The sequence below is a fragment of the Episyrphus balteatus genome, chromosome 1, assembly GCF_945859705.1.
Source record: "Episyrphus balteatus chromosome 1, idEpiBalt1.1, whole genome shotgun sequence".
NCBI classification, from domain to species: domain Eukaryota; kingdom Metazoa; phylum Arthropoda; class Insecta; order Diptera; family Syrphidae; genus Episyrphus; species Episyrphus balteatus.
The window spans coordinates 21,409,157-21,426,086 of NC_079134.1; the positions used below are offsets into that span (position 1 = coordinate 21,409,157).

The window sequence follows — 16,930 nt, forward strand, 5'->3', positions numbered from 1 at the left end:
CTTAAAAAAAAAAATTTTTTTTTTTTTTTTTTGTAACTTTGTCATTATGGACTCAGGGCATTGTGAATTGAGCCAATTTTAAACTTTTTTATTTTGGTGATGTTACCTTGCTTACGGATTAAGGGGACACTCATTTTACTTTTTGTCTAAACGAGAGAGACAGAGAGTAGAAAAACTTATCTAAATCTTGGATCTAAAATTTGCAAATTTTATTATTCCTTTCAACGAGAGAGAAAAGATAAAAAAAAAAAATTTATAAGAATTAGTCGTTTTTTCTTTTTGTTCTTCTTTGTAAGTAAAGTCCAAAATATAAATCTCCTTATATATATTCTCCAGAGATGAGGAACGGATGGAAAGAGAAAGTGATTTTTGAAAATCTAAAATCTGACAACAAGACCATAACAGTGATTATGGAATCTTCTTAAAAAAGTTAAATCAAATAATAGGATTTTATGAGTACTTTTCCTTATAAATACGGGTTGGGGTCAAAATTCTTTTGTCAAAATTCTGCTTTCAAAATTCTGCTTAACAAAATTCTGCTTTCAAAATTCTGCTTTTCAAAATTCTGTTTTTCAAAATTCTGTTTTTCAAAATTCTGCTTTTCATAATTCTGATTTTCAAAATTCTGCAAAAAATTAAAAAAGGGTTTGGAAAATGTTAAAAAGCGCGCGCTTTTAAACATTTTCCAAACCCTTTTTTAATTTTTTGCAGAATTCTGTAAAATCATCTTTTTGAAAAATTATCTGCTTATTTGATTACTTACAACACACATAATTTGTCATTTTTAAAATGCGAATTAATTTTTGTTTTATAAATGAATAAATTTGAAAATATTAAGAAAAGGTTTTTAATATTAAACATTTCCGAAGATAACTAAAAATTTATTAATTTATCAAATAAAGATGAATATTCAAAAATTTGAATAAGAAAAGGAATATACAACATCGGTTCCAATTAGTATACCTACATATTTTATTTGAAAGAAAGTCAGTATATGCATTTCAAAAAATATTTGCGACACTTAATAAAAAAATTTAGGAAAGTACCAATGTTGAATTACATTGATGAGGTGTATTTTTCTTTAGCCAGCGCATATGCTATAAAAAAAAAAAAAACAGAATTAGCAGAATTTTTTTTTGTTCAACTATAATGCTGGCAGAATTTTGAAAAGCAGAATTTTAAAAAGCAGAATTTTGAAAAACAGAATAGAAAAAAAGCAGAATTTTGAAAAACAGAATTTTCGCTGAAAAAGCAGAATTTTGAAAAGCAGAATTTTGAAGCCAGAATTTTGACCCGATCCCTATAAATACATCTACCTTTACTTTAGTTATTTATTTTTTTGGTACTTTTGGATGGAGTGGACCAAAGCTTAACGGAGAAACCTCTATGTATTAAGTTATTCAAACAGTTTCTTTTTAAATATCTTTTAAGTTGGAAACAAATCACGAGATAGGACGATTTAAAAAAAAGTTACAGCAAATCGAAAAAGACAAGAACTAAACCAGAATTAAACCTGAGCTAAACCAGAAATGGACGTGTCCATATTCATAACCAGGTTAGACTCAGATCAGACCAGGTTAGAACAAGACCAGAACCAGAACCAGAACCGGTGGCTTTTAAACCACTTAACGAATGAAAAAGTGTGACTTTGTAAACTTAAAAAAACTTCACGAAGGATATAAGACTTTATGAAATAGAACGTCTTCAGTTTGTATGATTACTTAACGAAGTAAGACTTTGTGAATTTCAAAAACTTCACGAAAGATATGGATTTTTGAAATAAAAATCTTCATGGTGCATATGAGCACTTAACGATGTAAATAGTGTGACTTCGTGATCTTAAAAAACTTGACGAAAGAAAAAGGCTTTTTGAATAGAAAGTCTTCAAGTTAAGTTCACAAAGTAAAAAGATTGACTTTGTGTTTGATACTTTTAAGAGTTGAAATTTTTTAAGCCCTCAGCAAGTTTGAACATCTTATTTGCCCTGGAACATTTGACACTCCTCGCTCACTCGCAGCTTAAAATATTGGTTCTCAAAGAATTTGTTTCTCTTCTTCATATTCAGAGAAAAAAAAAAAAATCAAAACGAAATACTTTCATTCATTTGACAACCTTAATGCACTTTATAATTCTGTCCTGACGGCCTTGTCGAGTTTAGTAACCCTGATATGTTTAACCGTCCTGGTGCTTTTGGCATCCCTTACCCGTTTGACGATAATGAAGTATTCGATATTCTGATGCGAATATAAGGGCTATTTGCATTTTACTTTTATGAAGCATTTGATGTTCTCAACGCATTTGACGCCAATGACGCGTTTGACACATCTGATGAGAGCGCAATTCCAAAAAAAACTCCATTTTTGTTTAAGATCCTTGGCGTGATTTTGACTCTTAAGACCGTTTAGAGCCTTTGACAATTTTGACAATCTAGGCGCATTTAATACTTCTCAACATCATATATAGATTGTTGTTCTTCCTATCACTCAAAAATGAAGTTCTAGAAACTATAGAACTGTATGAAAAAGAATGCTTTGATGCATTGAAAACCATATCGTTCACCGATAATCCTAACGCTATTGACGCATTTGACAACCCAACACGTTACATAATTCTGGTGTTTTCGATACTTAAGGCATTTGACGCCTCCGACGCATTAAACGCTTTTAGCGCGTCTCATGTGAGTTACATCAGGTATTGATGGGAAAAACCAGATGGTTTAAACTGGTTTCGGTTTTTTCGCTTCTGTCAACCGTTTTTTTCGTTTTTTTTGTCCTCGCGGTTTAAACCGGTTTTAACAAAAAAAAAAAAACGGAAAAACCGAAAAAAGATCCGACGAGACAAAATGACTGAAAACCCTCAAAACATGCATTCCCTCTCTCAACTAACCATATAATTATAAATTTTCATTCATATTCAGCTTTAAAAATTCCTCAAAACTCCTACTAAGAGTGAGTTAAGAACTCTTATAACAAAATCAAACTAAAAAAAGATTTTCTTAGGGATGAGGTTAATTTTTTTTTACTGTCTAATCAAGCAAAAAAACCCGAGAACCGGTTTTTTTGCCCGGTTTAAAACCGGCCGGTCCAAAAGGAAAAAAACCAGGAAAACCGAAAACCGGTCTTTGTACTAACAACCGCCATCCCTTATTTTCGTTTGAATTTCCTGTAGCATTTGACGATCTTGTCAGCTGACGCAACTGACGCGTTTGATGATTTTACTTGTGTTATACATTTCTGATGTGAGTGTGATTCCTAAAGTTCTTTTTGTGTTAAAAAGTCTTAACGCGGACATAATACTTTTAAAATCTTTGGTAAATTTCATACTCTTGACAGATTTGACACTTCAAGCACTAGGTTGACTTGCATATTTATGTATATCCTGACGCTTTTGATACAATTGACAACCCTGCAAGTTAAACTGTCCTGGTGTTTTTTACTATTCTGTGAGGTATTCGTTTCTTTTAATAAATTCAACGCCATTAAACGCTTTAAGTGTGTCGCAAATGCTCTTGACGCATTTGGTGACCCTGTTTTCATTCAGCGGCTCGTTCGCCTTTGGGACGATTTACTTTTCTAATGCATTTGATCCTTCTAAGGAAATACCTTAAAGCATTAAAGCCTTAAAAGTTACAAGAAAGTTGATTGTGTCATATCCCAAATGTGTACTTCTATTTATTGAAAATGCAACCTCATCATGTTTTGCTTTATTTTCTCTTTATATTGAATTGATTGAATACTCCTGTGAAAAGCCAATATTTTCTTCCTGGGAGGTTAAACCATAGAGAGTGAATATAGTTCAACCTTGGTGTACAACATACATTCTAATAATAAATAACTCATGATGCCTGCAATGATTCTATAAAAAAAAAAACTGTACATGTACATGATATTAAATGGTTGCTTTTAAGCTTTTTATGAATGACATATTGGAAAAAGTATATATGAAGAAGAATGATGAAGAAGAAGATGACGATGTCAACGAAGAGAGTAACCCCTTTTTTGCTCGTCTCTATTTTATTCAAGTGACGTAACAACACCATCAGGGATATTTTTCTTTCTTTTTTTTTGTTTTTTTTTTTTTTTGGTTGATGGAAATGTATCTCATAACCAATATTATAATACCCTTGATCTAATAAACCTTATGCCAAAAATAGCTATTTCATATATTCAACTTACTCGTATATGGACGGAACAGTGGTGACGAGAAGCAGTCGGTATGGTGGTGGTATTGGCCTAAATCACAGTGAGTAATCGTTTTTCTATTCAAGTAGTAAGCCCCCAACTAGACCCTTTACCCCTCTCGGTATTTATTACAATGATGGGTTTTTCAACTTCATCGTCGTCATCGTAATAATATGTTTTCTTTGTCACCATATGTATGGGCCGTTTAAAAAGATATAAAATGGATTTATTAAGCATAAATAGCGCAACAGCTTGTGGAACTTCTAATATTGCGCGTATAAATATAATTTATACAAATAAATATTTTTTAAAGGTTTAAACGGAATTATACTTATGTTATTTGTAATTCAGTCAATTTATTTGAAAATTACATTAAACAGAATGAAATATATCACCAATATCACAGCCTTTTTTACTCCACCATGACAAAAAAGCCTTTACTTCGAAAGAAGACTACGTTGATAATACTGATGAAAATTAGTAAATGTTTTCTTGTTTTGCCTCTAGAGGGCGCTATATTCAGTTAAATGCTATTTTAACCAATGGACGAGTAATACGATTTCAACAATACCTCATTTGTTGAAGAAGGATACGAAGTAAAGTAGCTATGAAGGCTTAAATACATATTAGGCCGGTTCTTATTTGCTTATTTTTCGAAAATTAATTAAGACATCGGCTTAATCGTCTCCAAATAAATAAAAAAAAAAAATCATGTGTGCAATTCACACGTGGTAGAAGTGAAACCTTAAAAATTATTTTTCTTGCATAAAATAAAAATCGAGAAAATGTACCTTTTTTTTATTCCATCACCTTTAAATCCATATCTATTATATGACCACCTAATAAATTCAAAAATAATAAATTTTAAATCATCTGAAAGCTTATTATTTCACCTTTTATTTGACTTTTCAATCATGTTTCTACCATGCCTACAAAAAAAGTAAGAATTTTTTAAAGTCAAATATCTCGAAATTTAAAACTGAGATTACGGTACTTCCTACACTGGCACTGGTGGCTAATCATCGGCAACAGAACTCCATACGTGTTTTGAGGTATTTTCAAGTTTTTTATAAATCAAATGAAAGTTAATATTATTCGCATGCGTATTAAACTTAAATAAAATTGTCATGTGCCCTAGATCAAAAGATATAACGTGTTTAGAAAAAGAACATCTTTTTATCGTTATTTCAGGATTTTGATTATTAAATTGAATGAAATTTTGCACAATTATAGTTTATTTAATTACCTATCTACAGAAAAAAATTTCATTCATTTATCTATTAAAACAAAAAAGTTATAATCAATTGATTTTTCGCTTTTTCGTTTCATCTTGTTTCAAATCACTACGATACAAAAGAAGTTTTCACTTCAAAAAAAAAATCCTCTATTTTTTCAGTTTTTTATCTATATACCCCTTACTCCCCCTGTAACAAGATGAAATTTTTTTACTTGGACTTTGCGTCAGATTTTTGTATTATTTCCATATATCTTCTTTACGGCTTGATTGATTTTTTGTTCTAATTTTGCACAATTATACTATTAATCCAGTCAAATAAGGGTTTAACCTCGGAATGAATGTTAGTAGAATTTTTTTTTGCTCAATATCTTCCTTTTGCCATTCTATAACATATCTCAAAAGTCTAGAAAAATCTCATGTCCGCTTGTCGCGATTTCAAGGTCAAATCGCGAAATTGAGATTTTCAAAATTAGCAAAAATAGGCTATGGTATTATATACCGATATGATACATGATTTTAAGTTATTTTTTAATGCTGATTCCAAAAATTCCAAAATCAAGACAATCTGACGTCTCTGGAAAAAGTTATACCTGTTTTTCATCTGTCAACTCATATTATTATAACAGTTGCAAACTTACTGCCGAAAAACCCTTAAAAGTTATGGTAGATAAACCAAATTTTGTATGAAGATTTTAGAATCCATCATTATTAAAAATCAAAACAATCCATTACAAAAAATATATATTAATACGAAATAATGGTATTTTTTGATGGAGGGGCAAATTTTAGGATATGCACTAACGATGATTCTTGTTCATCTTAGGAATAAGTGCTAATAGGCTAATTTTTTCATTTTAATCTTTGTTTGGATATTCTTTAACTTCCCCTTAAAAATCTAAAAAAATCTCATGTCCGCAATTCCTAATTTTTTTGGTTTGAAAATAAGGTGCAGATTTTAAAAAATTAATAAGAAAAGTTTAAATTTTTATATGTATACCAACATAAGCGACATGATTTAAAGGTATCTTTTAACACTTATTCCAAAAAAACTCACAAACAAGTCAAATTGACCATCCCTGAAAAGTAATGCACCTTTTTCATGTTGATCTTACACAAATATCTGAAGTGTAGTTTTTCAATTTTTTAAAATCTGCACCTTATCTTCAAACCAAGAAAATTAGGACTTGCGGACATGAGATTTTTTTAGATTTTTGAGGGTAGTTAAAGAATATCCAAACAAAGATTAAAATGAAAAAATTAGCCTATTAGCACCTATTCCTAAGATGAACAAGAATCTTCTTTAGTGCATATCCTAAAATTTGAACCTCCATCAAAAAATACCATTATTTCGTAGGTATACATATTTTTTGTAATGGTTTGTCTTGATTTTAAATAATGATGGATTCTAAAATCTTCTTGCAAAATTTGGTTCATCTATTATAACTTTTAAGGGTTTTTCGGCAGTAAGTTTGCAACTGTTATAATAATATGAGTTGACAGATGAAAAACAGGTATAACTTTTTCCAAAGACGTCAGATTGTCTTGATTTTAGATTTTTTGGAATCAGCATTAAAAAATACCTTGAAATCATGTATCATATATGTATATAATACCATAGCCTATTCTTGCTAATTTTGAAAATCTCCATTTCGCGATTTGACCTTGAAATCGCGACAAGCGGACATGAGATTTTTCTAGACTTTTGAGATATGTTATAGAATGGCAAAAGGAAGATATTGAGCAAAAAAAAATTCTACTAACATTCATTCCGAGATTTACCCCTTTTTTCTCCTTATTTGACTGTATTATATATAATGAATATATTCTTGAATCACAAAAAAAAAAAAATCGAAAACGAATCAAAAGTTTTTTTTATAGAAATCAAAGTATAATATTTTTCTAATGGTTTTTTGTGCGCTGAGCTGGAATCTGAAGTCAGAAAAATTCTATCACATCACATTTTTGACATATTACCATGCCAAAAATCAGAAAAATAGTACATATTTGCGACGTTCAAAATTTAATATCTCAAAAACTTTTCACTTTAGAGCTATTCTAGTGCTTGATTCAAATTAAAAAGGTCAATGATCATTATAAAAGTATAATTTGGTTTCTATGGAAAATTATTTCTCGCCAATATTACTGTCATTTACGGAAAAATCAATCTTAAAAATAGTTTTTTTGTTTTTTTTAATTGTTCTCAATATTTTCTAACACAAAAGTATAGTTTTTCCACACAATCTTTAAAAAACGGTTTTAAGCTAAATAATTGCATTCCAAACTTTTCAAAGATCAAAAATTTTTTCGGTAACTTTTTTGATTGAAAAATAGGCTATTTTTTCAAATTAAATTCGTCAAAAATCCAAAAATTAACTTGTTGCTCAAAAAACATTTTTAATAGATAGAAAACATAACAAAGTAATTTTTAACCAAGTTTTGTTAAAATCCAGCTATTTTTGTAAAAGATAAAAATAAAAAATAAAAAAATCGTATTTTAGCATTTTTTTCAATATTTTTGAGGTTATAGAAAAAAATTGTTTGAGGAAAAGTTGTAGACATTTATACTACCTACAACTTTTGCATTTGACTTTTTTCGATAGGACGTCTAATTTTGGCAGAAATCGTAAAAAACCATGATTTTTGACACCCACCCCACTCTTTTGCCCACCCACCCCCTTTCCCCCAATTTTTTTGTGGGCAATTTATTTTTCCCCTTTCATATACCATTTATCCTAACTTTTCCCACCACCCTTATGCTGCTAATAATTTGTTCAACTTTTGCCTTCTGAAAACCGGATTGGCACTGGTCTATAGCTGCTTAAAGCGATTACATTTCACCGCATGGTTTTCAAAATATAGTGCCGTTTATAACAATTTCGTTAACTGTTTTTTTTTTTTTTTTTTTGGAAGAAATAAAATTATTTTAGTATTCTGTAAATCATATTAATCTGCTTTCTTTTCTTTAAAGAAGAATATTGCAAAAAATTAATATTGACGTAGTGCAAACTTAAGACCTTGCCAATGATTTACATATTAGATTATTATCAATAAATAATTCCATACAAAATTTGAAACTTTAAAAAAGTAGTCATTTTTTTGGAAGTTAAAAAAAGTCAAAAAGAACAGCCGGATAGCAGATACATCGATGAAATTTATAGAAAAAAGTTCAATCATTCCACCTCTTCGTGTCAATGACAGTAGTGTTAGTAACTGAATTATTTGAACTATCGAATAGTTTATTAGCCCAGGGAAATTAGTAATTTAAATCGCATTTTTCGCGGGACAAAATTTTTTTCATGGAATGTGTTCGGGTGGTTGTCCTTATCATAAAAGTCAATTTGTTGGGAAAATTGGAGGTTGGGAACAGCCGCCATCTTGGAAAAGAGATTGGTAGCGTTTTTATTGAATAGCTCCATTGTTATTCATTTTAACAGAAAATGACAAAGGTAGGACTTATTAACAATAAAAATATCTAAACAATGATATACAAAACAATTCCGTGAGTTGATTAAATAAAATTTTATAGTTGGTCAAAGTGCGGGTTTGTTTCGCAAGGTTGGGACAAAATGACATTTTTTCATATATCTGACGAACTTTTGATTTGTTTGGATAATTCTTCAAGAATGAATTATAGTACTTATAATTACCTATAAAATGAGCCCACAATCGTTATTGTAACCATCGTATTGTAGAAGTAATCTAACTCCGAAACTCTCCATGTACTAGTCAAAAGTGAGAAAAAAGCTAGTTTTTTGCTAGTAGGCCGAGAAAATTTTGGGAGTAGAGGTATAACCAAAATATAAGTACGCAGTTTTGTTGCCATACTCGTGTTAATGTCGATTTCAAAGGTCAGACAACTCTAATTTTGGGCTTTATACGGTTTTTGGGGGGTTAAATAACGTAAGGTTTCTAGTTAACGTGAATGGGCTAAATTTATACTATTTGAAATTATAAATATACAAGCTGATTCCCTATTATTTTTCCTAAATCTAGACACCCCAATCTTGAGGATGTGACCAATAGAACTCAAGATATAAGCCGTTTATACGATTATGTTTTAGAGGCTTTTTTGTTTCGATTTTTGTTTGTTTATTTGAATTGAAAAGCCTGATATGGTTAGTTAAAAAACCTTACATCGTGAGTTCTATTAACCCCATAGCCGAGATTAAGGTGTCCAGATTTAGGAAAAATAATAGAGCATCAGCTTGTATATTTATAATTTCAAATAGTATAAATTTAGCCCATTCACGTTAACTGGAAAACTTACGTTATTTAACCCCCCAAAAACCGTATAAAGCCCAAAATTAGAGTTGTCAGACCTTTGAAATCGACATTAACACGAGTATGGCAGCAAAACTGCGTACTTATATTTTGGTTATACCTCTACTCCTAAAATTTTCTCGGCCTACTAGCAAAAAACTAGCTTTTTTCTCACTTTTGACTAGTACATGGAGAGTTTCGGAGTTAGATTACTTCTACAATACGATGGTTACAATAACGATTGTGGGCTCATTTTATAGGTAATTATAAGTAATATAATTCATTCTTGAAGAATTATCCAAACAAATCAAAAGTTCGTCAGATATATGAAAAAATGTCATTTTGTCCCAACCTTGCGAAACAAACCCGCACTTTGACCAACTATAAAATTTTATTTAATCAACTCACGGAATTGTTTTGTATATCATTGTTTAGATAATTTTATTGTTAATAAGTCCTACCTTTGTCATTTTCTGTTAAAATGAATAACAATGGAGCTATTCAATAAAAACGCTACCAATCTCTTTTCCAAGATGGCGGCTGTTCCCAACCTCCAATTTTCCCAACAAATTGACTTTTATGATAAGGACAACCACCCGAACACATTCCATGAAAAAAATTTTGTCCCGCGAAAAATGCGATTTCATGCCCATATTTTGACTAATTGCCCTGAGCTATATCCATTTATTCATTCGAATAAAAACTATCGAATAAAACTATCGAATACAAACTATCGAATAAATTATAGCATAAACTATCGAATAAAAACTATCGAATAAACTATCGAATAAAACTATCGAATAAAAAAACTATTCGAATGAAAAAAAACTATCGAATGAGAAAAATATCGTATAAAAAAACTATTTGAATAAAAGAACTATCGTTTAAAAATACTATTCGAATGAGAAAACTATCGTTTAAAATAACTATTCTATTAAAAAAACTATTGAATGAAAAAACTATTCGAATGAAAATAGTAACTACATGAATGAATAATTTAAAACTATCGAATGAATGAATATTTTACAACTATCGATAGTTTGATAGTTTTTATTCCATAGTTCCCATCACTAATTGACATTGTGTTATCGTTACTCAATTTGAAAAAGTAACCTACTGGCTGGCGGTTTTTGCCTAAATCATTTTGTCTCATCTCATTTCAGTGACATAGTTACTGATTTATTGATTATAATGATATTATAGTAAGTATGCAGTTATATGGAGCTCTGTGCTGGGACCCATACTTTCTAACGTTTATTTTTTCCGACTTGCCATCTACAGGGTGTCCCTTAATGAGATATGAACATTTGGAGGGATGATTCTTGGGTATGTTCTAAGAAAAATATTGTTTCACAGTAACTCTCTATCTGCAAAATTGATACCCTTTAGCGATGATTTAAGAAAACGCTTACTTTGGTATGCCTTTACTCATGTTAATGTTAATAACTCCGTTAATACTTATGATAAAAACTTAATTAATGTCTTGATTTTTAGAAAAAAATGCTATTCTTTGTACCTGCATTTAAAATGTTATAATATCTTTGTTTATTGCTCAGATATTAATTTTTAAATGGAATTAGTTTTTTCTTACCCATGATAATTTTTTACTTTGGGGGCCGATTTTCTGCGATAAATGTATTATAAACATAGTGTTTTATTAATTTATTCTTATGACCATCATTATTTTTTCTAATGACAAAGTCCTTTTTTCGTCTACCCTATTGAATCAATGTGCTCCCAATAGTTTAAAATGCTCACTGAATATCCAAAAACAAATCTTTTCATAATTGAAAAATCAAGCTAAATTTTCAAAAATCACATTTTTTTGCCACAAGATTACGATGCTGCAAAATTTCTTGGATTCAGTGTTTTCTTAAAATTATTAAATTTTACTTTGTAAAATGTATCACAGTGCTACTTGAAGTAGAGTGAATGGAATAATAGAAAAGCTATTAGAAACTTTAAAAAAAAATTAAGGCAATCATGGTGCGCTGAAATAAGTATCTAAAATTAAGTGTGTTTCGCTAATATGTTTACATTACAAATAATATTAATAAAATAGAACAAAAAAAAAACAAAACCTGCAGCTCTAAATCTACACCATAAAAACATGCTCTGCAGTATCTCGAATAACAACCCTTGTAACAACAGAATTACAACCTCCTTCCCTTGTTTCGGTTTTGTTCCTTTTCAAATATAACCTAGATAAACTCTACTGTTGACATCGTCAAAGTATCTATCCGATCCCTGTTTGCATCTATCTATCTTTATATCCATTCTCACATACACACAACCGCATCACAGCAGCGCTTCCTTGTGCTTATCATTTTGAAAGTAGGCCAATAACTAGGATATATCTACCTTAACCCTTATATTGGATGAATGAAAATGAAACAAAAAAAAAAAAAATACAAAACTGTAACGAGCATGTTGCAGGAACTTTACGTTCATCAACTACTTTCATAAACTATTCTGTGTAAAAAATATTTTTTGATTTTTCTATATTTACATTTTTGTAAATATATTTTTTTAATTTAAGCAAAAAGGAGGAATAAGTTACAGTTTATTTATATATTTTTCCAAAAAAAGAAACAAATATCCTCACCTATGCCAAGATATTGTTTCGAGGGTAAATTCGCTTTGCTTGGAACTTATCCCTTCGGGATTAAGGGATGATCTATGACAGGTAGTTTTAGATATAGGTACACACCTTGCGCCATGAGTAAGGGATATTTTGTTTTTGTTTTTTTTTTTTTTGTTATTCTTCCAATAAAAAGGACTTTTTTCAATTTTCCCAGATAAAAAGGACTTTCAAGAGAGAATGAGAAATAGAGAGGAAAATTAAAAGAGAGAATGATTTTTGAAAGGAAATTTTAGAAGCGCAACTCGACGAAAGACGGACATTTTCATGAGTAGGTACAGGACATAGATCGATTTGAGTAGATTGAAAAATTTGAAGAAAAATGATTTAACTCACAAATGGTTGAGTGTTTTACTCAAAGAATTCAGAGTGAAAATATGTTGTTACTTTTCTTAAAATCTATTGAAGCTGGTCAAGATTAAGGGATTTTTGAATATCTAGGACAAATCGCTGCTAGTACAAAAAACTTGAATTGATATTCATTTTTGTTCCGTCATTTCTGCATCGAAATTGATTTCTTAGCTTCTCTTAAAATAAACTTAGCAAGTAAGCTCTAAATATTTGTAGCAAGATCCATTTCTCACTTTTTCTTCAGTCGCGGTATATACACAAAAAATCAGATTTCGTTAGTAATCGACTGTTTACCAAATTTCGATATATATTCTCCTATTTTAATCAAATATTTAAGAAACCAAAATGTATTTTTTTTTTTTCTTGAAAAAAATTGTAAAAAAAAAAACATAAAAATCGTAAGATTTTGAAAGTTCACATTTCATCCAATTATAGTTGCTTAATGGTAAATTATCTTTGGTTATCATTAGTACCTACGCATAATACAAATAAATAAGCTATAAATAGTGAAAACATCAAAAAAGAGATTTTTTCTCTGTTGTTGAAAAGTTTTTCTTAAACTTCAAAACTTCAAGAAAAATAAAAAAAAAAACACAAAAAATAAAAATAAATGAATTTTTTTCCCAATTCTGTTTTTGCCGCTGCACATAACTGATCTTGACCAAGGGTTTTAACCCATCAAGATATTTTTAATACACCATAAAACACAACAAAAACTACTTATAAGATAAAGTGTTAACGCAAGATGACATAATAAATAAAAACACAAGAGAACATGGCCATAATTAAAAGACACAATAATGTGGAAAATAAACCATCTTTATATTTTAATTACTATAATTTGTAATTACAAAAGTTTTTTTTTTTTTTTTGTTTCTCACAATTCACTTATTTTTTAATTGTTGTCAAGGTAAAACAACAAAATTTCATCTGTTTTAGCCAACAGAATAGATAATAATAAAAAAATAAGCAAAATCAAGTTCGCTTATCAGCTCTTTCGTTTGATAGATAAAAATTCTATTTAAATAAAAATTCTTATTTTAAATATAAATGTTCGGCATTTTCGATAGTAAATAGCTTAAGTACTTATTAAAAATATACCACAGCAACACTTTCACTACAAAACTCACTCATTACTCCATAGAACACACCAAAAAACTCACTCTTCCATATAACATTATGAATCTAAATATTTTCCATTCTCTTCTCACACACATCCACACAAAATACCCTTACTGATGATAATCCTGCCTGGGAATTTCTCACACTGCAGGTATATTATGTTATACGTACCAGAAGAAAAACTCACTCTATATTATCTTTTCTCTTCTCAAAATTTGTGCTCTCATTTTGCAAAAATATAAGGATTCATGTGCGTTTTTCATAGCTAAAAAAAAAACTTTGTATCGTGGAAATAGATGATTATGATAATATAATTTTTTTAGTGGGCGTTGTATTGGTGAATATAAAACAAAATATAAAATATCTAATTTATACCCAACTCTCATTATAATTTTCCACTCTCTCAACTCTGACAATTGCACCAGCAGATCTATGAGCAAAATATAAATTGTGATAATGACCCATCACACAACACCCTGCCTTCATCACCCCATAATAAAAATTGAATGAATGAATCGTGGGAAGAAATCTATTTGTATCTCTCAAAAAAAAAATTAAACTTGGGCATATTTTTAAAGAAGAAGAAATGAAAGAAAAAAAAAAAAAACAAACAAAATACAAGACACATCGTAAAGGTCGTGGTGAATTTAAACGAAAAAAAAAATACACAATAATCTGCTGGTGCGTAGAGAGGAAGTTCACATCACGAAAAAAGAGAATACAAAAACTCCAATTGTGTCTGTTTACCTTCAACTCCACACAACACACAACATCGTGCGCACAAACATTAACAACTTCAATAAAAAAAAATAAAAAACAGGTTCACAAAAATGTCAATTAACCCTTTTCTTTGGTCCCGTTTCAAATGACCAGGCGTAAAGGTACAGGAGAGTAAAATATCATCATATAATTACTATGCATTTTTGGTGAAGAAGAATTCCTCGCACGAAACAAGTTCTTCTCTCCCATTTCAAGAATAAACCTAAAAAAAACTGACTTCTAGGTCCACTACCATATCAAGTGGTTCTTTCAATTTTTAAGGTTCTGTTGTTAAAGTATTTTTAAGACCCAGCTTCTCATCTATCCTATGCGCACGTGTATACTCTATCTCTCATGGCTCTATCTCGTGCTACTAGGCTAAGGGTCATCTCATTTCTCACATCACAAAAAAAAAAAATCCCAACTCTCATTTTCCTATATATATCTCTCTCAGTGATACAAAAAATTTTCCCTTTTGTATGTGGAATCTGGAAGAACATCGAGGGTTAAACACCAACAACAACAACAATCAAATATCTGTATGAAATTTTCGTGCCTGGTTTTGAAAATTTCCCATCATACAGAAATGTCAGCGAGTCAACCAAACAGCATACGGGTTCTTGTGTGGGCTCTCTGATTTCAGCTCTCAGTTGTGTTGTGCCGTTATATTAAACGTCTGTGTTCGTTACGGGACTCTATCGCGGTTAAAGTATTTTTACAAAAAAAAAAAAAAAAATCATAATAAAAAAAATTATAATATTTTAAATCAGAGCAATCTTTGTGAAAAAAAGGACAATATACACGAAAAAAAGGTCCTTATTTAAAAAAAATATAAAATTTGTATTATACGGTTTTAGTGTAGGTCCTTTGAAAGGATAATTTTTACTGTGACACCTGAAATTTATGATACAAAAATAATAAAAAAAAAAAAAAATTATATATATCCTTGAAGGATATTTGATTTTTATGTGAATGAAAAAATTTTAATAAATTAAAGGACTTTATGTGAAAAGAAAAATTTTATATTTTTTGTGATAAAATTGAAACAAAAAAAAAACTTTCAATATTAACTCTGCAGGATTAATCCTTAACAAAAAAAAAAAAATAGTTGAATGAATGAAGAAAAAAAAATATCCTTAGAAGACCACACCCGCGCGGGTGCACACGTTGAAAATGTGAAAATTTTCCCAGAGCCACCACCACACCAACGTCACACCATCACTTTAGTTCACCATTTCTGCCCGTTTACCACCCCAAAATGGCACACTACCCCATTCGACACCGCACCAGCAAAAATCCACCACCCGAAAATATACCCTCAATCTGTGAATTCTGAACGAAAGAAATTTTTGGCAGGATATTCGACACACCATGTCGAAACAACACACTGACTATACCATCACCATCCTCTCTGTGGTGGTGTCCAATATTTTATATGTGCTCCCTCTCTGTATGTCAGAATCAGAACCCACCCCAATCGTTTGACATTGAGTGTGCTTCGTCCTTTAGTACTGGAATATTGTGGGCTATTTTGGCATAGAGTGATGGAAAATTCACCACTGACTCAATTTGAAAATAAATGTTACTCTTGCTTGCTCCCCTGAAAATATGGTTCATCCAACAATAAAAAAAGGACCTACATGTTTTTGGTCTTTTATAACGAAAAGAGAGTGGATCTAGTTTTTGGGGCCAAATTCCAATATATCGGGTTGGGAAATTTATTATTATAAATTTTTTTTGTTATATTTTTTGTGTCCAAAAAAAGGATATTTTGGGGCTGTTGTGTTGGCTGGCAAATACAATTTTCTGCCTGTGATTTGCTGGATTTAAACGAATATACATTTCCCAAAAAGGAACACACAAAGTTCTCTCTATGGCAGTGTATTTTTTTCTGTTCTGTTTCTTCTTCGGTTACGTTCATCATCATCCTGGTATATCCTAGTTTTAGCAAGCAGCAGCGCAGTGTGGTGAATTTTTTTTTTTTATTTTTTTTATTCCTGTGTGTCCTGAATATAATATTTCTGTACACAGTTTTGTGTGTTTCTTGTTTTTAATTATTGAGTCCTTTTTTTTCAAATTTGAAAATTATTAATGAAGAAATATTAAGGATAACCAAAATACTGTGTGACTTAGTTTCGAATGAAAGACCTTGTTTTTTCCTCCCACAGGATATCCTTAAAATTTTTTGAAAACAAAAATTTTCTTTTGCAAAAACGTGTTCCTATTATTTTATTTTTTTCGCAAATGTCAAATTGGCTGGGTGTGTTGTGTCAAAATTTTGTATTCTGTGTATGTGTGTGTGCCAAGTGTGGTAGTTTGTGCTTTAAGGATTTTTTCACAATTTCACATCACTTCAACCAACAAAAATCCTTTTTTTTT

General features: G+C 30.1%; 1 protein-coding gene across 12 annotated transcripts in view; it reads left to right on the forward strand.

The window, feature by feature from the left end:
• Positions 1-16,930, forward strand: part of LOC129905734 (protein turtle) — a 703,160-nt gene that overhangs the window by 488,745 nt on the left and 197,485 nt on the right. For 4 of the 12 annotated variants that reach the window (XM_055981290.1, XM_055981297.1, XM_055981296.1 and 1 more), the window contains exon 1: positions 15,681-16,518. The exons of 1 other annotated variant lie outside the window; for it this stretch is intronic. The gene's annotated coding sequence lies outside the window, so the exon portion shown is untranslated. Of the gene's footprint in view, positions 1-15,239; positions 15,364-15,680; positions 16,519-16,930 lie in introns of those variants that run through there. 7 more of the 12 variants (XM_055981298.1, XM_055981301.1, XM_055981293.1 and 4 more) reach the window with 6 other exon arrangements.